This window comes from Tupaia chinensis, unplaced genomic scaffold (genome assembly GCF_000334495.1).
Source record: "Tupaia chinensis unplaced genomic scaffold, TupChi_1.0 Scaffold000423_1, whole genome shotgun sequence".
Classification (NCBI taxonomy): Eukaryota; Metazoa; Chordata; class Mammalia; order Scandentia; family Tupaiidae; genus Tupaia; species Tupaia belangeri.
This window is the reverse complement of record NW_006159928.1, coordinates 7,512,827-7,523,502: the sequence shown is the minus strand read 5'-3', so window position 1 is coordinate 7,523,502 and position 10,676 is coordinate 7,512,827. Positions and strand designations below refer to the sequence as shown.

General features: G+C 40.7%; 1 long non-coding RNA gene across 1 annotated transcript in view; it reads left to right on the top strand.

Moving 5' to 3' along the window:
* Positions 1–10: 10 nt before the first annotated feature.
* LOC102491194 (uncharacterized) overlaps positions 11–10,676 on the top strand; it is a 12,340-nt gene continuing 1,674 nt past the window's right edge. Inside the window, exons 1-2 of the long non-coding RNA XR_335466.2 lie at positions 11–361; positions 9,007–9,227. This is a non-coding gene — a long non-coding RNA (uncharacterized LOC102491194). The remainder of the gene's footprint in view (positions 362–9,006; positions 9,228–10,676) is intronic.

The window sequence follows — 10,676 nt, the reverse complement described above, 5'->3', positions numbered from 1 at the left end:
CAGTCTCCCGGAGCCCACTCCCTCCTCCACGCCCGCCATGTTGCCCGAGAGCGCGAGGGAGTGAGACCCAGCGGCGAGAGCCCGCTCCTTCTTCACCCACCTACACCCGCGACGCCGGAAGCTGCTCTCGGTGGTAGGGGCGCAGGGAATTCTGGGACCGCGGAGGACTCGCCTGCGGGTGCCCAGCACGCGTCTGTGCCTGGAGCCGGGCTGGGGCGGGCCAGCTGCGGTCAGACTCGTCAGACTCGCCTGCAACTTCGTCCGGGGCCCCGGACGTCCCCGGGGCAAACCTGCCCGCGCCTAGTCAAGTTTAAAAGGGATCTTCAGCTCCAGAGTGAGGTGGAGGCGCCTTGCCTGCCGGGTGAGGAGAGGCAGGCTGCAAGGGGGAGGGGCTTCTTTGCCATATTAGAATTGATAAGTTTTATAAATTGCGTAGGAACCGGAGAGAGGGCCTAAAAGAATCTGTGCCCTTGAACACATGCCCTTTTCATGATTCAAAGGACTGCCTTGATGTGCACGATCGCCGCTCACGGCGAGGCTGTTTTGGCACTTGAGATAATCTTGGAAGCTGGAATTCCTTATTAGTGTCAGAAACTCTAAACCCGGGACTGTTTAAGTTGGGATCACGTCATCGTCCTCCCATTTGCTAGTTCTTGACACCCGGGGACAGGCAGCCTCTCCAATTAATACAAAAGCTCACACTCCAAATTCTATATTTCTGGGCACCTTTCTTTTTAGATGGAGTATGTTTCACCAGAATGTAATTGAATTTTGCCCATTTCTTTTCCTCTGCCTTTCATACCAGTCTCCTCATGAAACTGCAGTTTGAGATTGGATTTGTGGCCCATGTGGATTATAATTGGCTGTTTGAAGGAACCCCTTAATTTCTCCTGTATATGGCTCTTTGTCCAAGAGAGTTTAGGTATTTTCATTAGTTTTCAACCTGGGACTAAGCTTCATTGGCGTCAAAATGTCTTCAATGTCTTCTGTTCTTGCTAATAGTTTTACAATAAATCTTGAACAGACTCAGACCACAATGGCATGAACGTATAGTATCTGTCTTAAAGGTTAAGGCAGCTTCTATCCAATCCTCTAAAAACTACTCATGCATTTACACATCTTTCTCTTTCTAAATATACCTTTATTTTGATTTCTTAATTGCTTTCTCTGGTTAATGGATAGTAATATAAAAGATGATGAAGCAGCCCAGCGATGGTGGTGGTGCAACAGGTTGCACAACTGCTCTGCAAGGCTGGAAGCCATATGGAAGACTGAGGTTGGGTTCCTGATGGATTTGTACACTGGAGGCACAGGTGCCAGTGAGCCTGACTGGCTGAAAAGCTTGAGGATGGGGAGAGTCACAGTATGAGCCCCTGTTGAGGATGCTTGTCTCTGTCTCACTCTCATGAAAAAACAAAAATAAAAAACAAGCAAACTTTAAGGGAAAAAAACGTTGATGAGCCAGACAAAATACAAAAACTAAAAAACTAAAAAAAAAACAAACAAAAAACAAACAAAAAAAACAAACAAAACCCTAGAAGTACCTTGCATTTATCTAAAACCTTTGAAATGCCCAGCATAAACCAGCCTGGTTCTCTAGTCTCTCAACTCTCCCTAGCTCCAGCTCTCAAAATTCTTTCTCACCTTGGAGCATTTCATACTCACTGTTCTATTTGGGCTGCTCTTTGCCTGACTAATATATTCACTCAATCATTTATTCATTCATCAGTGTTTTTACTCAATGCTTTGTATGTGCCCAAATATGGCGATATAGAGAATAAAAACAGATATAATCCTCGTCGTCATAGAGTTGATTAACACAAATAGACATTAATCAGTGATGTTAATAAAAGTAAATTAGGGACCAGCAGATGACATAATGGCTACATCCCTGGACTCCCATGTAGTCGGCCATGGTTTGAGTCTTGGACCCAGTGGCTTAAATTCAAGCTGGGCACGTGTGCATGTGTGCCCAAGACCTGAAGAGGAGAATGGAGGAGAAAGGATTGAGGCATAGTCATCCTCCCTGGGGGGTGATTTCTCACTTTCTGTCTCTCTCTGTCTTTCTGGCAAGCATGCACGCCCTATAACAAAAACCTCTCCAAAAAAAGTAAATTTATAACTAGTAATATAAGAGCACATTACAAGGAGATTTGCCTAGATTTGCTTTGTCCAGTAAAGCTTCCCTGATGAGGATCATAAGTTTGATGTACACCAAGCTGAGTCTGAGATATCTTGGGGCATTCAAAAGATATCAAGAAGGCAGATGACTGTAGAGACTGAAGCTCAGAAGAGAAGTTGGGCCTAGGTATAAAAATTTGAGTCATCAGCTAATAGATAGGAACTGGATTGTTTACAGGCATAAGACTGAGACAGCAAAAGGAACATTCTAACACCTATAATAAAACAATAAAATTTGACACAGCAAGAGATGGCTGAAAGACTGGATCTGAACCAGTTGGAACCAAGATGGCACCTGGAACAACTGCCACCTAACCTTCAAACTCACGATACCCTCACTGAACTTTATTAGCACCAGGACAGTTTACAGTAACTATGACCATGACTGGAACTGCTCTAGTAAGACCAGAAAATGGGGGAGGCAGTAGTTCCAGGAAAACCACTACCCCTTCCACAGGAAAGTCATGAATAAACCACCCCTTACTTAGCCTGGCGCTAGGCCACACCATATAAGCCAATCAATGCACTGAAGTTCAGGGCTAGGGGCTAGCCTTTCTCTCTTACCTTTTGGCTATCAGTTCTTCCCTTTCTCTTGAGGAAGGGATGAAACTGTTCACCCATCTCGCCTCATGGGGCTGCTCTATCTATGGAGTGATCAGGTTTGTATACTTTCCTTAATGAACTTGCTTTCACTCTCAAAGGCTCGCTCTTGAATACTTCCCTTCACAAAGCCAAGGACTCTCCCACACAGGTGGGAAATCTCCCACTAGTTGAGTTTCCCCAGTAACAAGACAACCTACGAAGTAGATCTAGGCTCAAGAGTCTGTCCTTCCTGGTCCAGCAGGTGGCGTGGTGGTTAAGGCACTGGATATTCCCACTTGGTCCACCACAGTACAAGTCCTAGATCTGGTGGCTTGTTTTTTCACTTTCCTTCTTTCTCTCTCTGTCTCTCTCTCTCTCTAGTCAAATTAAAATAAACGAATGAGGGACCAGCAGTTAGCACAATGGCTATGTCACTGAACTCCCATGTAGCTGACCGCAGTTTGAGTCCTGGACCCAGTGACTTAAACTCACGCCGGGAATGTGTGTGTGTGCATGCCCAAGATTCCAAGAGGAGAATGGAGGATTGCCGTGTGGCCATCCCCCCTGGGGGGTGATTTCTTGCTTTTTATCTCTCTGTCTCTGTCTCTCTGGTGAGCGCACGTGCCCTATAACAACAACAACAAAAATGCCTGCTAGCCCCACTAATACTTTTCTTATGTCATCTATTACTTATTTTCTCTTACACAGCTGGGGATTTTTCAAAGGTTCAAAAGATCTTCAGATTTGAGACAAGGATGTGACTGGGTGACCGTAGGAAGAACCATAGCTTACACTTGTTGGTGCTAAAGTTACTACCAGAAGCTTTCTTTCTTTTGAATTTAAAGAATTATTTATTTTATTATGATTACTTTTTTAAAAATACAATGGAATCTTTATTTTTTATTCTTTTAAAAATTTTGTTTTTAATTAATTAATTTACATTCATTCACTGAGCATTGTCACAGCATACAAAATGTGATCTCCCATCCAAAATATGCTGCATAGTAGCTTAATCATACATGTTATCATCAATAATTTTCCATTTCTAGTTTCATATGTATATATATGTGTGTGTGTGTATCTATATATTTTTTTTCCTCCTATTTCTCACCCTTTGCCATTTCCCATCCTCCTCCCACACTATCTCAGGTGTCCACAGTTGCTTTCCATTCCTTTTTTCCCCCATATTTTATTGATTCACAAAATTTCTTAAATAATCAGTAGTAAGCTCTGCTGATATATACATATCTATGAATACATGTCTGACTTTAGGCATAAAACTCTGAGTAGAATGAATATACTATAAGGCAGCACCTAGCTGATGGTATATCATTTACTATGGTCATTAATTATGTATTTTTTAATATTTTTTAATTTCAAGAAAAACAGATTTAGCTTTAATAAATCAAAGAAATGCTAAGGAAATATGCTTAAAACTTAAAGCCGGGAAACAAGATTCTGTTCAAATAGTAGGTACATGAACCTATCGGCAACTCAAGACAGGACAAAAATCCTTAAAACCAGAAAACAAAGCCTATAAGGAAATGAGCAATGTTTTAGCCAAAAGTCATAAAATTTGATTTCACCAATCCAGTCTCATGTACTTAATCTATCTTCTGTTGTGGTCCAATCTTCCCTATAACTTCTGGGATATAATATTCAACTCCAGACTTGTCCCCTTGATTAAGTTGGCCATTTTCTTAGTTTTGAACTCTTACTTCTGTGTGACTATATTTAATTTTCCTGGTATAGCACTCCCTGCAGAACTTCTTGGAGATCTGGTATGGTGTTGGTAAATTCTTTAAGGTTTTGTTTATCTGAGAATGTTCTTGTCTTTTCTTCCCATATGAAGGATAATCTTGCCGGGTATAGTATTCTTAGTGTCTCAGGGGAGGGCCGGCTGAAGGCACTCAACACCTGTGTGTCACATATCTGTGCTGTCCTCATCTTCTACGTGCCACTCATTGGAGTGTCAGTCATTCATCGCTTTGGAAAGCACTTATCACCACTGACTCATGCTCTTATGGCCAATGCCTACCTCCTCGTACCTCCTGTGCTAAACCCCATAGTCTATACCGTGAAGACCAAGGAGATACGAAGGAAGATCATCCAGATATTTGTTCGAACTAAGATTGCTGCAGAGAGTTAGTGTCTGCCAATTAGAAAGGGGAAAGATCAATTATGTAAAAACACAATCCTGATCATGAAAAATAAAGTTTTTTTTTTTTATTTTTTACAGTTTCGGTGTGATTTAAGTTGGGCAAAGAAATATTTCCTTGCTCACAGAGAATAGTTTATTTTCCCTGTTGCAAATTGTCCTTTGAATGATATGAAATAAATAGTATCTATAAGGCTGTCTAATGTACTGTACTGTCATAAATGGCTGAAAAAGAAATTATTACTAATTGTACTTCAAAAAAATAACTCCTTTGAACAGAAATAAAATTTATTAAATTAATGTAATTTGACATTCTAGTCCAAGAATTAAGAGAGACCTCCATGAGCCTATTAGAGGAGAAGCTATACTAAAGAAATAATGAGAACTTCTGGAGAGAATACATTAATAAAATAAAGTAGGAATCAGAAAAATGATGTAATTTAGAATTAAAAATATATATGTATGCAAATGAACAAGGGCCAGCTATACTGCATAACTTGGGATCCAGAGATGGTGAATTTTTGGTCTGTTACATGAGAACTGGTTGGCATAGGGCAGTCTCTTAATCTCTCTAAGCCACAATTTCTTACTTTTTTTTTTTTTTTTAATGGAGAGGTTTTCGCTATAGGGCGCGTGTGCTCGCCAGACAGACCAAGAGAGACATACAGACAGAAAGCGAGAAATCACCCCCCAGGGGGGATGGCCACGTCGCAATTCCTTCTCCTCCATTCTCCTCTCGGGATCTTGGGCACGCACGTACACGCGCCCGGTATGAGTTTTAAGCCACTGGGTCTGGGATGCAACCGCAGTCGACTACGTGGGAGTCCAGCGACATAGCCATTACGCTAACTGCTGGTTCCCCGTTTCTTCTAATTCTTGAAGTTCAATCTGAGTGTTCAGAGGCATGCAGGAGGAGGTGAACTGCAATCTCTCTTCTGTTCCATTTTTTACTCTTTGTGCATCAGAATCAGTGAGAATAGAGGAATATTCTGACCCTAATTGTATTCAGATGTTTAGATCCTGTTCACTTGGACCTGTTTAGACACTTAGTGTGTAAGAGTAGAAATAAATGAGGAAAAAGTCTCAGCATAAAATCTTCATTTAAGTCTCTGAAAGCAATACTTCACAGCTGAAATTCAGGATCCATGTCATGATTACTTTTTTTTTTTCAATTTGACCAAAGAAAGAAAGGGAGAGAAAGAAGGAAAGTGAAAAACCATGCCCCCATGTCCAGGAGTTAAGTCGTGGTCAGCCTTGTGGGATTCCAGTGCCTTAACCATCGTGCCACCTGCCAGCCCCATTACCATAAGCTTTATTAACATCTCATAAGTAACATCTGCTACATCAAAAATACCATCAAGCTTTATTGTGAGTCTTCACAGGTCCTCTCCAAGTTCTGGAAACACTTAAACCATGACTACTATGCAAAGCCATCTTAGGAGACACAGGATCATGAGGGACAGGACCTATAGTGTTTTGAGAGTGAAGGTTTTTTTAAAAGAATTTTGTATTTAATTTGTATTTATTATTACTATTACTTTCAGTTTGACCAGAGACACAGAGAGATTCAAAAACTGAGAAAGCAGTCTGCTAGGTCTTGGACTTGAACCATGGTCAGCTATGTGGGAGTTCAGTGACTTAACACTGCACCACACCAACCCCCAAAAAATAAGTTTTGACAAAAAGTACTTGGAGTATAATTTGATCTCCAAAATTATCAATCCCAAAATGAGATTTGTTAAGTAGGAAAAAAATAAGATGCTAAAATGCAATGACATATCAAAATATTATTTATCCCCTACAAAGGAATTGTTCTCTACCTCCTTTCACCCTTTTTTCCCCTAAAAAGTGTGAAAATAATAATTTTTTTTTTTAGAGAGATTTTTGCTAAAGGGCACATGCAGAAAGACAAAAAAACTAGAAATCACACCCCAGGGGCAATTGTCATGCCACAATCTCTTCACCTCTATTCCTCTCTCAGGATTTTTGGGTACACACACATACACACACACACACATCCAGCTTGTGTTTTAAGCTACTGGGTCCAGGACTAGAACTGCAGTTGACTACATGGGAGCCCAGTGACATAACCATTATGCCATCTGCTGGTCCCAGCAATGACATTTTTAAGTGATGGTGAAAACAATACACATCTCAACAATATGATGATGAAGATTATGTTGGATGATGATTTTTTCGGTACACTCCAGAGTTTGAGGTAACTAAAGGAGACTTAAAATAGCAGCTCATGACACACCTCCCTATTTTCATCCTTTGGTTTAACTACAAAAAGAAATTGAGAAATCTTGAAAAGGAATGAGAAATCTTGAAAATCTAAGAAATGTAAGAAAATCTGTAATCAAAAAGAAAAATTAACTCAATACCAGAGTAGGCTATTTTTTTTCCCCTTAGAGAAGTACTTGTCCTGTTATAAAATCAATATATTCTGGGGCCAGTAAGTAGCATGATGGTTAAGATGACTGGAACCCACATGGCCAACTACACAGTTCAAGTCTTGGTCTTGGCAGCTTGCAAAACATGCCAGGTATGTGTTTGTACCCAAAATCCCAAGGGATTACAGAATGGTCATCCCCTTGGAAGATGTTTTTTTACTTTCTTGCTTTCTCTCTGTCTCTCTCCTGTGAGCACACATACCCTATAGCAATTTAAAAAGAGAGAAAGAGGGGACTGGCAGTTAGCATAATGGCGATGTCACTGGACTACCATGTGGTCGACCATGATTTGAGTCCCAGACCCAGTGGCTTAAACTCACGCTGGGCACGTGTGCGTGCATGCATGCCCAAGATCCCAAGAGGAGAATGAAGGAGAAAGGATTGCAGTGTGGCCATACCCCAGGGGGAGATTTCTCGCTTTCTGTCTCTCTGTCTCTGTCTTTCTGGCGAGTGCATGCACCCTATAGCAAAAACCTCTTTAGAGAGAGAGAGAGAAGAAATGGGCATAAAACTGTGGCACATATATACTATACAATACTACTCTGTCATAAGGAAAAATGAGACCCTACCTTTTGACTTAAAGTGGATGAATATAAACAATTTAATGCTAAGCAAAAAAATCCCAGACTGTGAAAGACAAAAAAAGTGAAACTATGAAAGACAAACACTGTATATCCCTGCTTAATATATACACGGAATGTTTACACTCTATGGCAGAAATTTAAAAAAAACTTAAAGAGAGATATATGCTATAAGGCACATGCACTCACCAGAGAGAGAAAGACGTGAGAAAGCACATCCCAGAGGGGATGGCCATGCCATAGTCCCTTCTCCTTCATTCTCCTCTCAGGATTTTGGGCATGCACACACACGTGTTTGGCATGAGTTTTAAACTGCTGGGTCCAGGATGTGACCCACAGTGGACTACATGGGTGTCCAGAGATGTAACCATTATGTCATCTGCTGGTCTCTATGGCAAAAATCGGAAGACCTGAAGATATAATAGTAAGGAGGACAAGTGTAACCACCAGAAACTATATGGGAAAAGAGTGGACAGGAGAGAGTGGTTGGAGGGGCTCAGGGAAAAAACTCTTATCAGATTCAAGACCGTAAAAGTTCTCTGTTGAAAATGATGGTTACGGTAATGTCCTTGATTTGAGTGTCCCATACTGCATACATACCTTGACTGTCGCATACGGCATACATACCTGCACATTATGTGCTATAGAGATATACAATGATTGAATGTAAATAACGAATCAATCATAAAATAAGAGAAGAATAAATGGGCATAATCAGCAAAGAATTAGGAAGACTTCACTGCATTTAAAAGAAGAGACATGAGGGCCAGCAGGTGGCATGGTGGTTAAGGCAGCTGAACTCCCACATAGCTGACCACAGTTCCAGTTCCAAACCTGACAGCTTGCTTTCTCACTTTCCTTCTCTCTCTCTGTCTCTTTCTGGTCAACCTCCTAAAAATAAAATTAAAATAATGACACAATGAATAAAGTTAAATAAAAATAAATCTTAAAAAATAGAAGAGACATGGATTCTATTTTAGAGTGGTCATTTAGCTATAGCTTTATATCTCTGAAAAGTCATGTCACCATTTTTTTTCTTTGTTTATTATAGGTCAAATGTGTGCCTGAGAGAGAGTGAGATGGAGGAAAAGAAAGAGAATGCTCCCTCCACAGAATCTGGTCATATTATGACCTTCCTTTTCCAGTCCTTTAGCCCATTGGATACTGGCACTTATGCAAGTGCCTGTTGTATTTCAGGCTAACTAAGCTGGGAATTGGAGCTGCCATGTGGGATCTGGCATCTCTTGAGAAGAGCAGGACCACTAAGCCACAGTGAGTATAATGCTTTCTATATTAAAAAATAGACAGACTTTTAAAAAAAGTTAAACAGAATTTCTAAAAGGAATTATTTATTTTGGGACCAGTAGATGGCTTAATGCTTTCTTCATTGGACTCCCACATGGTCAACTGCAGTTGAGTCCCAGACACAGACACTTGAAACTCACAACAGGCACATGTGTGTGCATGCCCTATAACAAAAAATGTCTCTTAAAAAAAAAGAAAAAGAATTGTTTATTTAATTTTAACTATTATTAATATATTTTTTAATTTGCCTTAGGGCACATTTGCTCAAGAGAGAGAGGGAAAGTGAGAAAACAAGTTGCCAGGTCCAGGACCCGAACCAGTTGACCATGTGGACATCCAGCACACCATACCACTTTCTAGCCCCTTAACAGACTTTTTACATTACTACTATGAAATGACAGTGAGAGTAGATGATGATGATTTTTTGTACTTTCACAAGAAAAAAATAAAAAAAGAGAGAGAGAGATAACATTGTCAGTTCTCAAAATCATTTTTAACTTTCTCAACAGTGACATCTCCAGGTCTGATAGTTTCAGTTCTAAAGAAAGAATTGGAAATGGAAGGGCCTGGTGGTAGAGGAGAACTTCTGTTATTGCTGATCACAATAGTGATGAGAATTTATGTGTTAACTATGGTAGGGGGCCCAGAGAGGAGAAACTGGGTTTCAGAAATATTTATAGAGTTAAGGAAACTTAATGGCCCATTGAATGTTGCAGTAGAGGAGGCAAGGATGATACCCAGGTTTCTGGCTTGGTTCCTAGGTGGAGAGTGGGGTACCACTCCCTGAGATAGGAAATGAAGGAGGAGTAGGCTTGGAAGAGGTGGGGGGGAAGATAAGCTTTAAGGCTTCTAAGTTGAGTTGCCTCCAGGGTATGCAGGCAAAGATATCAATAGTCAGTTAGAATATGATATTCAGAGATACAGACACGGGAGTCATTAAGGGCCTAGACTTGGCAGAAGACTGTGGCTGGGGTATTTCAGGGAAGAGAGAAAAAGACCAAAGACAAAACACAACTTAGGAGGAGATTGATGTTTTGGGGATTTCGTTTGTTTGTGGGGAGGATGAGACAATCCATTAAGGAGACTACAAAGGAATGGTAAGACAAGAAGGAGAAAATGCTTTGGAGAATAATACGACAGTAAGGAGAGAGGGGCCAGCAGGTGGTGTGGTGGCTGAGGCTCTGAACTCCCACATGGCCAACCTCAGTTTGAGTCCCAGACTTAGTGGCTTGCTTTCTCACTTCTCATCTCTCTCTCTCTCTCTGTCTCTCTCTGGTGAGCACGTATGCCCTATAGAAAATTTTAAAACATAATAATAATAATAATAATAATAATAATAATAATAAAACTAAGTAAATAATTCTTTGTGGGAAGCTGCGCACCAGCGAGTCTGCCAAGGTTTCTCAGAGAGCAAAC